At 37.8% G+C, this 18007-nt stretch overlaps 1 long non-coding RNA gene across 2 annotated transcripts; it reads left to right on the top strand.

Annotated features, from left to right (window-relative positions):
* The first annotated feature begins 245 nt into the window (after window positions 1-245).
* On the top strand, window positions 246-17906 carry LOC124319529. Of its 2 annotated transcripts, XR_006913240.1 has the most exons (5): window positions 277-304; window positions 375-1142; window positions 1331-1427; window positions 1629-1792; window positions 17873-17906. It is a non-coding gene; the product is annotated as an uncharacterized LOC124319529 (long non-coding RNA). The 2 variants fall into 2 exon arrangements; XR_006913234.1 differs by having other exon boundaries at window positions 246-1142.
* Window positions 17907-18007: the final 101 nt, after the last annotated feature.

The following is an 18007-nucleotide window of genomic DNA, read 5'->3' as shown; positions in this document are numbered from 1 at the left end:
TCGATTGATTAGATTGATTTTATTTAATAGTTTATAAGATGGAAAGGGAGATGATATAAAATGGCAGTTAAAATTGTCTCATTCGATGGACAGAATTGTCGGAATCGTCAGAACTCTGAATTATCTTTAGCCATAATCTCTCACCCGACCAACTCAATACTAACTGCTAGTCTGCACTGGAACGTGGAATCTTAGTCGTAATGAAAAAATCAGTTTGAATTACGAAAATCCTTGTCATCTATTCAGTTTCGTGAATCGAAATGTTTAAGGATCGTGATTTTTTCTTATCGAATATTCAGCTTGGGTATGATATGGGTGGTGCTCTTTGAAAGGAATTTGAATCTGATTAACTAATCAACTGATAACTATTTCAGCTTACAATCCTGCCGTCAATCGGTTTTAAATTTATTTGCGGGGCTGAAATGTTTTCCCCCTCGAGGCTCAAAAGCCGTTTTCACGGAAGGGTTATAACAAGCGCCGAACAGATGAGCACCATACACCAATATGAAGGGAAGTAGTACTGGAAATACCGTGACACGTCAATCCTCTTTTTAAAAAAACAGAAATTTTTGTTTCATTCAGTGCCTAGTCATTTCTTAATCGTGAACAATTCTATTCTATTTACAATGCATCCGATATGAAATTGACCGTTTTCCTTATTACTTCCCCCTAAACATATTTTTGATAGGTGGATATTTAACAATGGTGTTGATATTTATTTATTTGATTATTTATTAGAGATCCAAATATTTCCATTATAATGTTGGCGATCAAAATGCACTTCTATTGTTTTTTTTTTATTTGGTTTTAGGGAAGGGGTTGATTTTCTTTGATTTTGGCGGGTAAAGGGGAGGGCGGTTTTTTAATATCGATATCTTAGCGTGGTTTTTGTGTCGTCTGCTGCATTCCTTTTGTTCTCATTCTCACTTCTCAGTTTCCAAAAAAGCAAAGACGAAGGACCAAGTTTCAGTTTTCAGATTTTTTTAATTATAGAAAACTTGAACGGATCACTGATCTGGTAACGTGCAACCTGGCTGCAAGAGAAATCAGAGAGAAATAGCAGAACAAAATCAAATGTGGTCGTGACGTGTGAACTTTGGTGTCGTGACTCCCCATGCTCTCCACTCCATGCTTTTGCTCAGGTAATTTAAACTAATAATACATATGGAATGATTTTAGGAGCTTATACTGTTTTACAGAAAAGTTAAACCAGTTCCAAATTTGTTGAAATGTTGGTGCCTGACTATAGAGACTAGCATTTATCATGTATGCCCATTGTCAATGCATGTCAGAGTTGGTTTACGCCATGTAACCTTTACCTTTTGTGCAGATTTCAGACCTGAGCCAGTCATCGTAACTACAAGATGTGCAAGTTCTGATACTGACCTGTCATTAGCAACAATCTCAGCATCATCAATTGGGTTATGGTATTGGTTACTTTTGTTAACCTGTGACTTGCCGTAGATTATATTGGTACCTGAAACTAAAAGGTTATTACAAGTATAAGCCTTAAGTAATCCTGTTTTTAACCCCAAGAGGCTACCCACTGTCTTCTGTCTAACTTTTGATTTCGTACTGCTTCTGCAATATTTTTTTCATAACTCATTTTTATTTCATGTTTTTTTCAGATAAGCAGCTCCAAGTTTAATTAGAAAATTCTGCCCTCGTGTACACCCATGTGAAGACGAGTGTATATTCACGATGACCCCCTTTTCCTGTCATGCCTGGCCTCAACTTTACTGAGAATGGAGCCATTGTGGATGCCTGGGCTGTAGATTTTCCGGGCTCAAAGGTAGGACACACGTCTCTCTATTCTTCTTTTTTTCCCTATGTGGTGGAGTTGATTATAATATAACGTAATACGCAGTACGATTATTTCGGGACAGCTGAGCTAGCTAGTTGACTGCAAGTTTTCTCTTGCCGTTTCTTTTATCTAAATCGGGGTTAATTTAATAACTCATTTTTGGAGCGATTGCAGGCCAGGCTTGTTTTATACCGCGAGGTTGTTAGTTGAAACTCGAAAACGTACATTTTGTCATTTGTTGTTTGAAATTCTCCTATCGAAATTGGGTTCGTTTTATTATATTTAAAAGGTTTGGCTTGATCGCTAGATAACTGTGTCGTCCTTGACGTCGCCGATGCTTTGAGAGTGTTTCAGATTTGATGCGTGAACGTTCACTAGTTGAAAGCAATTGACAATCATCTGTTGTTTACACGTATTATTCTCATTTGCTTTCTGGTGACACAGTGATTCTCAATTCCATCGACTTTGCTACCGAGAGGCTATTGATATTCTGTGCTAGAGCACAGTTAAAATTGAATTTTCTCCCGTCCAATCAATGGGCTTCAAATTTATTTGACTTCAAGTTCATGTTGCGCACATTTCTACGTCAATATTTCTTCCGAATTTTAGTTCAATTCTCTCCGTTAAAGTTTTTTTTGCGTTTGACTCGACCTATAAGCGCCGAACCTTTTCAGTTTGATGGCAAAATCATCTTTCTAGGGTGTAACAGTTCTGTCATCGGCCCGAGGGTAGTTAAAATTTTATTCGAAAATTAATTCTTTACCTATTTAGCCTGGACGGTATGGTGCTTCTACTGTTAAATCAGAATCCAATTTCGATGTTCAAGTCATTGAGCACGTTGTATGTGTGATGGTTCACTATGTTGATGTAATAACTGTGGAGGTGACTACTACCGTTCGGTTAAATTAGCGCTTAGCAGGAAGGAGGCATTCACACGTAGAGATATTAATGTCGCAGTGCTTGAATTGGGGATTGATTTTTGTTCACCAATCGAGAGCTCTGATGGATAACAGAAATTAATGGGTGGATGGAATAGTTGGCTGAGATTCATCAATCGTTAATACTTTCGTCCGGCGTCATCTTTTCTTTCCATCCTCAGTTAGTCTGCATTATTAAGAGAATCCGAAAGTTTTAGCTTAAATGAAAACATCCGTATGAACTACGAAAGTTCGCGTCAAATTTCGTGTGTCATGAATCAAATGCATTAGGTCCGTGATTTTTTCTTGTGGAATATTTAGCTGTTGTGTAATATGGATGGTGTTCTTTTAAAAGAATCGAAACCTGGATAACTCACTTACTGGTATCATTTTTGCTTGAAAATTCTACCATAATTCCGCTTTGAATTTATTGGCGGGACTGCAATGTTTTTCCCTCGGGCGCAAATGCCGCAAAAGCCGCTCTACAGAATGGTTTCACGGCAAGTTTGAAGGGGAGTGGTAACGTAAATGCCGTGACATGTGTGAACCTCTTAAAAAAGAAAAAACAGAAATTTGTTTCAGTGATAAATTTTGTTTTCTACCAAGAGAAATGGGCGTTTTTATTTTTCTTTCCCGACCCCACCCCAGTTTTACTTTTCTTTTTCTCGATTTTCCCTTTACTCTTCCTCTCTTTATTGCGTCTCAAAAACGTATCAAATCTACCACGTCGCTAGTCATGTGTGCAGGGTGTGTTTTTCTGTGGCTTTATTTTTCCAATTTTTCAATTTCTGCTCGAGAGTGTTTATACTGTTTTTCTAACAGATTGGTATTTTACTGTTGCGGGTGATGGGCACGGCATAATTTTTGCGTAACAAATATGGATATTGACAGCGTCTCGATTAGTTTCGAATTTTCTCGTGACCTGCATTGATAGGCCTTTGGTAAATCGTTTTGATTTGTTTAACTATTGAAAATGCCCCGTCAGCACAATCCTCTCTCCAAATTGTAATAAAAGTAGAATCGCTTAGTCCCGCCGAAATTTGAATAGTGGGTGGAATGTTAGTGCTCTAGTATACTCGATCCTTCTCTCTTAACTTTCTACTTTTTCTCTTATGTCGAATTTTCCGGATTCTTCATTTCTTTATTGAAACATAAAAAATTACTACGTCCACCATGCGCTAAATTGATTTGTCTAGTCCGTTTAATTTTTCGAACGTGAAATTTCATTGGTGGCAACTGATGCGAATGTTGTTAAAAAAGCTGGCAGTTTCAGTGATTGTTTGCCTACGCTGGTGATTGATGGACGATGATGTGCATTTAGAATGTTAGACACGTTGGAGCGTTTCGGGGGTATTCTAGATCTCGTAGGGCCTATCGTCCCGTTTAAACATGACACTGACACACCTCGTTTGGGGAAATCTGAGAAAAAAATTCCACTCTGAAATTATTGTTTGTTTTTTGATGCGACTTTCACCGATTCTATCGAACTAAAGATTTTTGTTTTTGATTATTTTGTTTTTATGCTTCCGGTTACAAAAAAATGTTGAACGAAATTGGATCGCAGTAACGGGAGCGGCCCGTTTAGTGTGATTATCCCCAATTGTTGTATATCTTCAATTCATCATAGATGTTTGCGACTTATTTAAGATTTGACGCGTGAAAATTCATTTGTAAATTTCAATTGACAATCGTCTCTTGTTTGTTCGCAATTTTCGCAGTTGCTTTCTGTTGTTTCAAGCATTCTCGATTCGTCATTTTTGCTTCTACTGCCTTTGCTACCGATGGGGTTAAAATTCTGTGCTGCAACTCAGTTTATTAGGATTACCATCCGCCCTCTTCTTGAGCCACCAAGTCATCTTTGTGCTTACGCGTCAATTACTTGGGTCTCGAACCACCAGAATTTGGATCGAATTCAGTATTTATGTTAACAGAATGGTGAGGGCTAGGATGAGTTAGAATAATGGATAAATTTAACTTTATGTTGTAAGCGGTTGTTATATGAATATGAGAGATTTGATCGCTCAACTGCTGACTTGAAATTGACGTCACAATGTTCGGCCAAAGCATTGAAAGTAATCATATCTGTCTCGTTGTGTGACAATCAACAAAGTTCATTCATTTATTTAGCGGCACTACCCACGGAATAATTCATTCTTGGGATGGAACTCGTTAGCTTCTTTCGTGTGCGGTTGCGCAACCGATACAACGAGTCTACCCCAGCGCATTTTTCCCCCGGTGTGAAGTTGGCTGTTTTGAATCGCGGATTTTGACACTGGTAGAGTTTGTAGCCGAAAGAAATGATTTTTTTGAGAAATGTTGAATGAACATGAATCATGGCAACAGGAGCGGTCTGTTGAGTGTGATAACCCGAAAGATTTTCTTGTCATTTCATCCAGATTTGATGCTTGGAAATTTATTGGGTAAATGCCATTGTTAATCTTTTGTCGTTTATTCGCAATATTAGCAGTTGTGATTTTTCGATTCGAGGATCACCAGTTTATCATTGTCGCCGTCGCCTCTGTTTCCTAGAGGCTGTTCTTATTTTGTGCTGGAGCAAAATTTAATTATATTTTCCATCTTTCCCATTTATCTGCTAGACCTTTCGTTTCAATTGTCTCGTGAGATTTGGATACTCTTAACTAGTCATGTCTAAATTCAAATATCAACTGAGTTCAGAATATTTAGGTAGTGTTCTCAGTCGGGTAAATGGTACACCAGACTTACTTTATGGGATGATTTGTGTGTAACTGGCCAAGTAAATGTTCTTGTTTTGATTCGTACTAATTAACACTATGATGCTAAATTTAAAGTTCATCAATTAAAAACTCAGTAACTCATAAAATTAATGTTAAGGAGAAATTATTACTACTGTTGGAATCAACTGCGTATTAATATAGGTTGGGTGGTGGTATTGGGAATTTTCTTTCAATAGTTAGGCTCACAATTCAAATTTTAATAATCCAAGTGGTCAAAGAAGCGAAGTGATTCGTTGACGCATCAGTAATTATTTTTCTCCACTGCACTTTACTTATTCGGATGCGTGTAAAATTGAACTTCAAAATACGCGGATTGATTTGTGTTGCGCATATTTTCCTGCAAATGAAATTGAAACGCCCAAGAGGGAAAATACGTCATTTTCAACCGGGCAACACAAATTAATCGTGCCAATCTATTTTTTAACGATGAGCATTACAATTGCGCCCAGATACACCAAGTTTGAGAATTTAACTTGCTCAAAACTACGTTTGTCTGGTCATTAAATGAGATTCGCACTAACAGACTAGTACCATCCATAGCGGAAGCGACATTACGTATAACATCAACACTTTTTGTTCGGTTCAATCAAGGTTGTACTGATACTGAATATGGGATGGCAGTGGCACTCCTTTTGGGTTCTTGCCTTCCTTCTCAAATATTTTCCAAATTAGATTAAGGGAAAACAAAGCTCCACAGACCAACCCATCGATGCCCATTTCTCAGCTCAGAGTGAAATGTAAAACGTGAACTTAAATATTTATATCCTTGCTAACTTTGAATCACGAAAGCAACTGTCTAAGTAATAAAAAGAAGGTTGATGGTTGACACTCGGAAGTTGCATTCTTTTAATTGAATTTGCCCGATGAAAATCTCTCATCATTATCTGATTCATTTTGATTTATTTGAAAGTTCTTGCTTGATCGCTGGATAACTGAATCTTCCTTCGTCGATTCGAGCTTTTAAAAAGCGTCTTTGGCCAGAATTGATTAATCCCTGAGGGCAATCTTGCACACCATTTTTTCGTCAGAGTTCTTCTCAGTTGTAGTTCAATTTCTCTGTTTAGTCTATCCTTCAATGCCGAAACTTTTCTTTTCTTCTTAGGATGTAAGAGTTCTGTAATCGGCCCGAGGGTATACAGTAGTTTTCAAAATTTAATCGAAAACTGAATGAAATTAAGGGGCACGTCATACTTCGAACGTTTCCCCCGGGATCGGATTATTCCGTGCCACCCTTGCCCCATCACAACGAACTAAACGATAGCTCAAACATTAAGATCATTTGATACTCTGAATCAAGAGAAACCACCGCAATTTAATCAAGACGCGTTTGATAATTCAACCTCGAAAACACAGATTCTTTAATTTTCATTTGTTGGTTGAAATTTTCCCATCCGAATCTGGTTCGTTTGATTATATTAAAAAAAAGATTTTGCTTGATTGCTAGATAACTGTGTCTATCTTCGCCGATTTGAGTTTTAACCGGTTTTAACAAGCGCTCATTCTCTTGTCCAAATTTGATATTCATCCGAGGGCAATCTTGAGCACATTTTTACGTCAAGAGTTCTTCCCAATTTTCATTCAATTATCTCTGTCTAGTCTATATCTTAAGCGTTGGTGGACTCGGTCTTCAAGTGTCGAAACTTTTCGGTTTGGTCGCACAGTGTATCGTTCTGGGGAATAACAAAGACCTATCAGCCGAGGGTTGTTTATCTAATTGATTCGGTTATCAATTTTAAAACCAGTCAATCTCAGCGGAATTTGTGCTTCTTCTGTTGATGATTATCACATTTTGACGTTCAAGTTAATGAGCACGTCGTAATTATGATACTGCACTAGGTTGATGTAAAAATTGTTAAATTAACTAACACCAGTTATCTTAATTAGCGCTTAGCAGGAAGGAGATATTCACACAGAGGGTTTGTATTCACGTGGGGGTTTTTAATGAGATTGATTTTTATTGGTAACACTCTAAAAGCTCGGAAGGATAAGTGAAGAAATAGGCTGTTCAACTGCTGTTGACCCGGCGGCAGTTTGCTGCGAGGTAATCGCCCCAATTTCCCTCACTTGACCGGCTCTGCTGAACACTTGTTTGAAATAGATAATGTGAAATGATTTAGCCAAAATGACAAAATCAGTATTACCTACGCCAATCCTTGTCAATCATCCTGCTTCCTGAGACGAAAGATTATAGGGCCGTCAGTTTTTCTTACCGAATATTCAGCTTGAATATGATATGGGTGTTGTTCTTTGAAAGAAATATGAATCTGATTCTCTTATCAATTGATACTATTTCACCTTACAATACTTCCTTCAATCCGTTTTGAGTTTATTGGCGGTGCTGAAATGGTTTCCCCTCGGGGCACAAAGGTTTTCACGAAAGTCGACAGACTATAAAAAGCCTCGAATAGCTGAGCGTAAGCAAATTTGAAGGGAAGTCGTACCGGAAATGTCGTGACACGTAGATCCTCTTTTTAAAAAATAAATTTTTGGTTCAGTGAAATCGAAATTTTGTTTTCTGGCAAGAGTAAAGGCGGATTTATTCTTCATTCCTGATTCCCCCCTCCCTCAATCCAAATTTTCTTTTTCTCGTTTTTTTCCTTTTCTCTTCCTCTTTATTGCGTAAAAAAATGTAACCAATCCATCAGAAATGACGCAAAACAGTCTGTTGTCCAAGTTTTAAAATTTTGCTCGAAAGCGTTAGCTGCTTTGCTTACAGCGGGTGGAATGTTAGTGAGCCGTAACCAGTATCGAATTGATAGACCACCGGGTTTTTCTGCCTTTTACGTTTTACCCCTTCGCTCGGTGTTTCAGCTCGTCGAAAAACTGTTCGTTGTTGTGGGTCCGGGACTTTTCTATCATATCTCTCAGCCTGCCCTTCGTTAGGGACATTTAACACGACGCCCTGGTTGGGCGATTGAGGTTTAGATGATTTAAAATGTCAATGAAATTGTCAAAATTCTAGGCATTTCAAAAATTTTCTCTAGGTGGACATAACTAATGGCAGCACTATTGCCTCACCATTTAAACGATCCTTCTCTCCCGACTTTCTACTCTTTCTTTTATGTCGATTTTATCACACTCTTCTTTTTCTTTATTGCATCACAAAAATTTACCACGCCCACCGTGCGTCAAAATTCATTTCTCTACTCCGTTTAATTTTTTCGAGCGTGAAATTTCGATTGCGGCAACTGCATGCGAATCTTTTTCAAAAATGCTGACAGTAGTGACTGTTTTCCCTGCACTCGTGCTATTAGACCGCTGTGCGTGATGGACGGATGGTTAAGTTAGACGTGGCGTTTCTGGAGTATCAAAAATCTCTTATCGTCCCGTTTAAACATGACGCTTACACACCTCGTTTGAGCACATTGTGAGAAAAAATTCCACTCTGAACTTTTTCTTTAATTTCCGCGACTTCGTGCAAAGGAAGTAGAATAAATTTAGCAGTAATCGCTTTGGCTTGACGAAAATGCCCATTTCTTTTACTGAACTACGGCGATTAATCAGGCTCATAGCGATTACCAAATGCATTGTCTACACCAGATAGCTACCTGATTATTTGTCATAGTCCATCTTGTGGATTTAATACCACAGTCAACAGTTACTTAGTGAAAGTTTTTATTCTGCGCAGAGAAAGTTAATTTTTCGTGATTTTCTTGTTGAGATAGAATAGACCCCGATTAAAATGATGTGGCATCTATTTCTTCATTCTCTTCATCTTTTTCGGCTTTGTTGCTGCTGTGGTTGTGGCTGCCGTCCAAGAGCGTCCAAGAGCAGGAAAATCTGTAAGGAACATGGAAAATTAACAAATATTTAAAGGTCTATAGGGTTTGGTTCTAACTGATGATGTTGCGCATCAGCTGATTTGAACAGAACGGCGGGCAAGCTACGCAAATGCTTTAAAAGTAATAAATTATGAAAAATTGATTGATAAAATTTAAAGCTCGTGAATATTCGTTGCCATTTTAACAAGGGACAGATTATAATAGTTACATTTTACACCAAACATAACGGAGATATCTTTTACTGCACTGGCCGCCCGCATTTTGTAGTAGGGAAGGGAATCCTGATTTCTACCCCAATTTGTTCAATATCGTCATAGTAATAGCCTATGTTTGTGACTTTTATCAGATTTATTGAGTGAACATTGACTGGTTAGTTGTGATCGACAATCATTTCTTGTTTATTCTTAACCTTCGCAGTTGCTTTCTGGTGTTTCCAGCATTCTCGATTTATCATTTTTGCTTCCGCCGCCTTTGCTTCCGAAAGAGTTTAAATTCTGTGCTCTAACACAGTTTATTAAGAATTCCTTCTGCCTTCTTCCCGCAGTCCAGATCGACATCGCGCTGATTTTATGGCTTTCTGATTTCCCAGAATTATCCAGAATCAAACAGAAAAAAGGATGACGGCAAGGAATGATCATTAAAGTGGATAAATTTAACTGGATGTTATGAGCGTTGGTATTGAGAAGATGAGAGATACGATCTCTTAACCGCTGGGTTGAAAATGACGTCACCAATGTTGGGCCGAAGCTTTCGAACTAATCATATCTGTTGCGGTAAGTGTCAATCTATGAAGTTCATTCATTTAAAACGTGAATCTACCAACGGAATCATCAATTCAATTCTTCGTGGTAAACTGGCTACCGACTTGGGTGAGGTTGTGCTTGTGCAATCCGATTCAATGCGTCCACAGTCGTCTTCTTACCCCATAACTGCGCTTTAACAATTACCACTATTGAACATTCAGGTTATGGAACATGGTTTAAACTTTCGGTTTTTTGGTTCCTTCGGCAATTCGAGCTTTTATTTAACAAGCTCGTTGGCCAGAATTGATTTTCACCCGAGGGCAATCTTGCACACATTTTTTTTGCGTCAAAGTTATCCTCAATTTTAGGTCAATTTCTTTGTTTTATTTATTTTTAGCGTTGGACTCGGCCTTTTCAAGTGCCGTAACTATTTACTTTGATAGCAAAATGCATCTTCCTAGGGTGTAGCAAATCTCTGTAACCGCCCAAGGATAGTTAAAAAATTTATTCGATTAACAAGTGTAAATCCAATCAATTTGAAAGGTGTTTGCGCTTCTACAGTTAACGTTATTGACATTTTGATGTTTAAGTCAATGAGCACGTCGTACTCATGATGGTGCACTGTGTTTTTGGTATAATTGCGAAGGTAATTAACACCGTGCATTTCAATTAGCGCTTGCAGGAGGGAGGTATTTGCGCAGAGGATTGGCAATTACGCTGTGATTATAAAGGAGTTCGAGTTTAATTTGATTCATACCATGGTTAAATGAGTAAGAGAAAGGCAGAAGAAAGTTGTTTATCTTGATTGTATCTTCGTTATCTTCAAAATGCATTTTAAGCATTGTCTTCTCTCACTCAACTAAAAAATGTTAATTATTTTTATCAGAAAAGGTTAAATCAACATTTATAACGAACATCATAGCCAATAAACCTGTTCTTTAGTTTCAGATGTTAAGTGCCGTGATATTTTCTTATCGAATATTCAGCTTGTGTGTCATGTGGGTGGTGTTCTTTGAAAGGAATTGAAGTTTGATTCACCAATCAACTGATCCTATTTTTTTTTAAATACTGACGTCAATCCGTTTTGAATTTATTGGCGGGACTGAAATGGTTTTCCCCTCTGGGCTCAAAGGCCGCTAAAGCCGCTTTCACGTCCAAGAACAGATGAGCACCGTACAAGTTTGTGGGGAAGTGGTAATAGAAATGCCGTGACACGTGGAAACCTCTTTGAAAAAAAAAAAAAAATTTGGTTCGGTGAAAACCAAATTTTGTTTTCTGCCAAGAGAAAGGGGCGGTTCTATTCTTCTTTTCTGATCCCCCCTCCCTAATCCTAATTTTCTTTTTCTCGATTTTCCCTTACTCTTCCTCTCTTTATTATTGCGTCACAAAAATGTAACAAATCCACCAGAAATGACGCATTACAGTCCTAGTTCTCAGTTGTCACTTTCCAGGTGTGCAGAAGCTACAGTGCGTTTTTCCATGGCTTTATTTTCTAAGTTTTAAAATTTTGCTCGAAAGTGTTAGTTGTTTTTCTTACAGTGGTACAGTATTGTACTGTTTGGGGTGATGGGCACGGCAAAGTTTCTGCGTAACAAATTTGGATATCGACAGCGATCGACAGCGTGCCGGTTAGTTTCGAATTTACCGTGACCTGTAGATTTTTTGTCCATTTTGGCCTCCGCCCTCCGGTAAGTTGTTTTGATTTGTTGAGCCATTGAAAATGCCACGTCTGCACAGTTCTCCCTCTAAATTTCAATCAAAGTAGAATCGGGTAGTCTTGCTGAAATTTGAATAGTGGGTGGAAGCTTTACTCAGTACCCAATTAACAGACCAGCGTTTGTCTGCCTAGTGCCAGCTGCCATTTACGTCAATTGCTCGATGTTTCAACTCGTTGAAAAACTTTAAGGTTGTCGTGTTCCTTGATTGCACTCTCATATCTCCCAGCCTGTTCTTCGTTCGGGACATTAAGCACGACACGTCCCGGTTGGGCACTTGAGATTTACTTAATTTGATATGGCCATTCAATTAGCAAAATTGTCGGCAGTTTGGAGATGTTGATGGACATTGCGTGTAACTATTTACTCGATCCTTCTCCCCCTAAATTTTTACTTTTCTAGTTTCCCGACTCTCCTTTTTTTTTTTATCAAAAAATATTTACCATGTTCACCGTGCATCAAGTTCATTTCTCTACTCCGTTTAATTATTTTGAACGTGAAATTTTGATTGTGGTACCTGTATGCGACGTACGAGATGGACGGAGTGATTATAGTGATCACATGAAAAGATGTGCATTTAAAATGGTTAGACACGTCGTAGCGTTTCGGGAGTGTCCTAGATCTCGTTTTATTTTGACATACCTCGTTTGAGGACGTATGAGAAAACAAATTGCGCTCAGAACTAAATGTTTTTATTTTACGTCTTCGTGAAAAAAGTTTAAAACTAGCAGTAATCGCTCTTTCTTATCGAAACTGCTCTTTTTCATTTCTGAACTACGGGGATCAGATGTCTGTTACTGTTAACGATTGCGAAACAAAAAATCGACATCAATTTCTTACCTTACTTATGAGAACGTCCATTTTGTGAATTTAATACCATGTCAATTGTTGGTGAGAGATAGTTTTTATTCTGCGCAGAGACAGTTATCAAGACACGATTTCTTGCCGGAATGTAATGACATGCAATCAAATAATTTTGATTCGCGCACCTTTGTTTCCTTCGACATCTTTCGATGATTTGTCGGTTTGGTTTCATTCCGGTTTCATTGTCAGGACAGCAAGTAAATCCTTTGAAACAAATAATATTCAACACACTTTTCAAGGTCTCTAGGTGTGGTTCTAATTGATGATGTGGCGCAACAGTTGACTTGAACAGAACGGCAAAGACGGTGTCCAATGCGCTAAAAGTAATAAATTCTACAGGTTTTGGTCATAAACAATAAAGCTCTTGAAAATTCTTCGCCATATTAATAAAAGGAACAAATAAAAGGGATAAAAGCACTTGGAGCCCAAAGGAATCACTTTTTTGAGAAATGTAGAACGAAGTTGAATTATGGCAACAGCCTGGGCGAGCTGCTTAGTGTTTATTTCCCCAAATTTTTCTATTGCCGTATCTAGTCGCCGATGCTTTTGAGTTATTCCAGATTTGATGCATGAACAATTTTTGGTTATGGCCAATGTCAAACTTCTGTTGTTTGTTTGCAATATTAGTTGTTGCTTTTGGGTGTACGGGTATCTTCGGTTTGTCATTTCCGCCGTCGCCTCTGTTATTAAGAGGCTATTCATATTCTGTGCTGGAGCTCAGTTCAAATGTATTTTTCTTCTTACCAATCGTTGTGCGTGATACTTTTGATAGGCATTTCTAACGGGAGTCGTTCTTATTCTGTTTTGTTTTCTATAAGAAACCCGCCTCGATTAAGAAGTAAATATGACTATTAAAAATTGTGAAATGAAAATGATTGATATAATCGTCTGTAGGTGATGATGGCTGATGTGAAGTCGCAATCGCCGGCTCAAAAATGACGTTCACAAATGTTGTGCCAATGCGCTTAGAGAAATCATGTCTGTCACGTTGTGTGACAACGATCAAAGTTCATAGAATAATTGATTTTTGGGATGAACTCCGCTAGCGTCTCTCGTTCATACCATGCCTACACAAGTTGCAAACTTGTCAAGGCGTATGCACTGGCCGCCTGCACTTTGTAAAAACGAAGGAAATTCTTATTTCTTTAGGTGTAACAGGAATAATCGGACTGAACTATGTTTTTTTTTGTACCAAGCAGTTAAAACATTTTTGCCATTTTGCACTTCCGGTCATGTGAAAAATGTTGAATGAAGTTGGATCGTGGCAGAGGGCGGGACGTTAAGTGTGATAGGTAATCCAAATTTTTTTTTATCATCACAGTGATCGCTGCTGATGCTTGTGACTTATTCCAGATTCAATGCGTGAACATTCACTTGTTAAATTCATTTGTTAATTTTCTATCGTTTACTCAAAGTATTTGCATTTGCTTATTACTGGTTCAGAGATTTTCAATTCGTCGTTTTTACTTCCGCCGCCTTTGCTACCCCAAGATTTAATATTCCATGCCGAAGTACAGTTATTTAAGAATTTCACCTACTCAGCGTGAACATTCTCTGGTTTTATGCAATAGACAATCATCTGTTGTTTATCCGTAATATTTGCAATTGCTTTTTGGTGAAGTGGAAGTTCCCAGTGTGTAATTTTCGCTTCCATCGAGTCTGCTAGTGAAAAATTACTAATATTCTGTGCTGGAGCCCAGTAATAATGCAATGTTTTCCTGTCCAATCTGTGTTTGCAGCACATTGTTGGACTTCACGCAGGAAGGCCTTGTCGACGGAAGTCTTTCACAGATTCCATCGATTGCACTTCATGGTGATGAAACAGATTACGGATAATGTTAATTGAAAATTTAAATATTTGACATAGTCGTCTGCAGGTGATGATGGCAGATGTGATTGCGCAATCGCTGGCTCGAAAATGACGCCATAAATGCATGGCAGATGCATTTAAAAGAATCGTATCTGACACGTTGCGTGACAATAATTAAAATTCATGTATTCATCTCGCCACACTGCTAACGAAATAATTGATTTTTTAGATGATCTCGCTAGCGTCTCTGGTACGTGAAGTTGCAAACTTGTCAGGGCGTTAAAATGACCGATCGTATCCTAATCAAATCATTCTTGGTTATTGTTTTCACTTGGTGATAAGTGGTGCTACTCACTACTCAGTCATTTCTAAATCGTGAACAATGCTGTTTTATTTACAAAGAATCCGATGCAATTGACCGTTTTCATTACTTCATTACTTGACGCGATTTAAATCTGTAAATGCAGATAAACTTTCGTGCTAAACATGTTGATAGGGAGATATTTAAATATGGCTTGATATTTTAACTAATCAGATATGATCCGGATATATCCATTAGATTTGTTTTCGTACATCAGACTCCCCATGTGATTTCGACTACCTGGGGATTGGAAATGTCAGGTACGATGACAAACGTCTTTTGAATTACCGGACATTGTTGAGTCTTGACTAGTCACGTCTAATTTCAAATATCAATCGAGTTCAGAATATGTAGGTAAATTTCCCTGTCGCGTATGTGATACACCAGACTCACTCTATGGAATGATTTGGGTGTAACTGGTTAAATAAATGTTAGTGTGTGATTCATGCTAATTATCACTGTGATGCTATATTTAAAGTTCAACAGTTAAAAACGCAGTATGTCGGGAAATTAATTTATAGGAGAATTTATTACTTCTATTTGAAATGAATCAACTGCGTATTAATTGAGGTTGGAGGGAGGGGGGTCGCCGTATTGGGAAAACAGTAGTCTATACTTTTTAAAATAATTAAGCTCACAATTAAAATTTAAATAAATCAATTTGCCGAAGAAGCGAAGTGATTCGTATACGCATCAGTATTATTTTTCTCCCTTTTACCTTTCTTAGTTTGACGCTTGTAGACCTAAAATTTTACTTAAAAAACGCGGATTGGTTTGTGTTGCGCATGTTTTCCTGCAAATGAAATTGAAACGCCCAAGAGGGAAAATACGTCATTTTCAACCGGGCAACACAAATGTATTGTGCCAATCTATTTTTTAACGATGAACAAAACAATTTCGCCACGATACACTAAGTTTGAGAATTCAACTTGATAGAAACTAAGTTTGTCTGAGCATGAAATGAGATTCGCGCACATTTTTACGTCATTATTTCTTCCCAATTTTAGTTAAATTCTCTCTGTTAAGCCTTTTTTTGCGTTTGACACGGCCTGCAAATGCCTAACTTTTTTATTGTCATGGCAAAATCATCTTCCTAAGGTGTAACAGTCTGTAATCGGCCCGAGGGTAGGTTTAAAAGGGTTAAAAATTTATTCGTTTCGATTATCAATTCCAAATCGCCAAATCCAGTGAATTTGAACATTGTTTATGCTTCAACTATTAACTATAATCGCATTTTGATGTTCAAGTAAACGAGCACGTCGTACTTATAATGGTGCACTATGTTGATGTAATAATTGTAAGGTTAACTAACACCAGTCGTCCAAATTAGTGCTTAGTAGGAAGGAGGTATTTACACAGAGGGTTGGTAATGACGATGTGCTTGTAAAGGAGATTGATTTTTGTTCACAAATTGAGTTCTGATGGGGTTAAGGAATCAAGATTGCGCCAAGTTAATGATCTTGATGTCATTGACATTCAACTATATCGCTTATAGTTGAATTGTCGTTATCCTGTCTCTTTACTCCCTTAGTTAGTCTGCATTGGACAATGTGAATTTTTTATTCTTATTGTAACATCAGTACAGACTACGAAAATTCTCGTTAACTGTCGTGCGTCATGAATTGAATTTTTTAGGTCCGTGATTTTCTATTATGGAATATTCAGCTTGTGTGGGATATGGGTGGGGTAGGGACTAGGGGTTCTCTGAAAGGAATCGAAAACTGCTGATCCTATTTTTGCTTGATACTGCCATCAATCCGTTTTGAATTTATTCGCGGGACCGAAATTGTTTTACCCTCGGGGCTCAAATGTCGCTAAAGCCGCTTTAACGAAAGACTAACAATAAAACGCGCCGAACAGATGAGCGCCGTACAAGTTTGAGGGGAAGCGATACTGGAAATGCCGTGACACGTGAAACCCCTTTTTTTTTTTTTTTAATAAATTTTGGTTCAGTGAAAACGAAATTTTGTTTTCTGCTTGGGAAAAGGGGCGGTTTTTATTCTTCTTTCCTAATCCTCCTTTATCCAATTTTACTTTTCTTTTTCTCCATTTCTCCTTCTACCAGATAAAGTGCGTGAACATTCATTAGTTAATTGCAATTCACAATCATCTGTTTTAATCCGTAATATTTGCAATTATTTTCTGGTGATTTGGGTGTTCTCAGTTTTTTCATTTTTGCTATCATTGACTTTGTTACCGGAAGATTATTAATATTCTGTGTTGGAACACAGTTAAAATGTAATTATCTCCCGTTCAATCAATTTGCTTGAATCACCATTTGACATCACGCTCCAAGATATCTTCGACTGGAGTATTTGATAGTTTTCGAGCTTTGCTTGTTGAGGTGATGGAAGAAAATAAGGAGTAAATAAGACTTCATCAACCGAGAAATTTAATTGTCTGATGTAGGCGTCTGCAGGTGATGATGGTAGATGTGAAGGTGCATAATAGCTGGTTCAAAAATGACACCATAAATGTATGACAGACGCATTAAGAGAAATCATATGTCACGTTGTGTGACAATAATTTTAGTTCATAGATTCATCTCGCTACACTAGTGACGAAATAATTTACTTTTCAGATGAACTCGCAAGCGACTCCCGTGAAACCCGTGAAACCCGTGCCTACACACTTGCACAGCTGCTGGAACGTGAAGTTGCAAACTTGCCAAGGCGTAAAGATGATGACCGATCGTAGCCTAATCAAATAATTCGTAACTGCTTTTTTAAGGTAGGAATAATTAGTGCTTAGTCATTAGCAAATCGTGACAATCAGTATTTGACGCTCGATTTAAATCTGTTAATGCAGATTTACTTTCACGCTAAACATATATTGATACCAGGCAGATATTTAAAAATGGCTTAATATTTATACATTTATATTCTGAGATCCAGATATTTTAATTTAAGTGCGGGCGATCAACCAATTTGTTTTTTATTAGGTTTGGTTTTAGATAAGGGGTTGATATTTTTATATTTTTCGCGGGTGGTGGGAGTTAGGAGGGCGGATTTTTAATATCGATACTTATTGTGGTTAGAATATTTGTGTCGTCTGCTGCCGTTTTGTTTCACAACTCACAGAAAAAAAAGAGATGAAAATTTCAGATATTTTTTATTATAGAAAAATGAACGAATCACTGGTCTGGAAAGATGTATCTGGCTCTGGCTGGGCTGCAAGAGAAATAGGAGAACAAAATCAAATGTGGTTCTGGTGTGAATTTTGGTGTCCTGTCGTTGACTTCCCATGCTCTTCAGC

This window comes from Daphnia pulicaria, chromosome 1 (assembly GCF_021234035.1).
Source record: "Daphnia pulicaria isolate SC F1-1A chromosome 1, SC_F0-13Bv2, whole genome shotgun sequence".
In the NCBI taxonomy this organism is placed as follows: domain Eukaryota; kingdom Metazoa; phylum Arthropoda; class Branchiopoda; order Diplostraca; family Daphniidae; genus Daphnia; species Daphnia pulicaria.
Note: the sequence above shows the minus strand (reverse complement) of the source record. Positions and strands in the feature narration are given on the sequence as shown.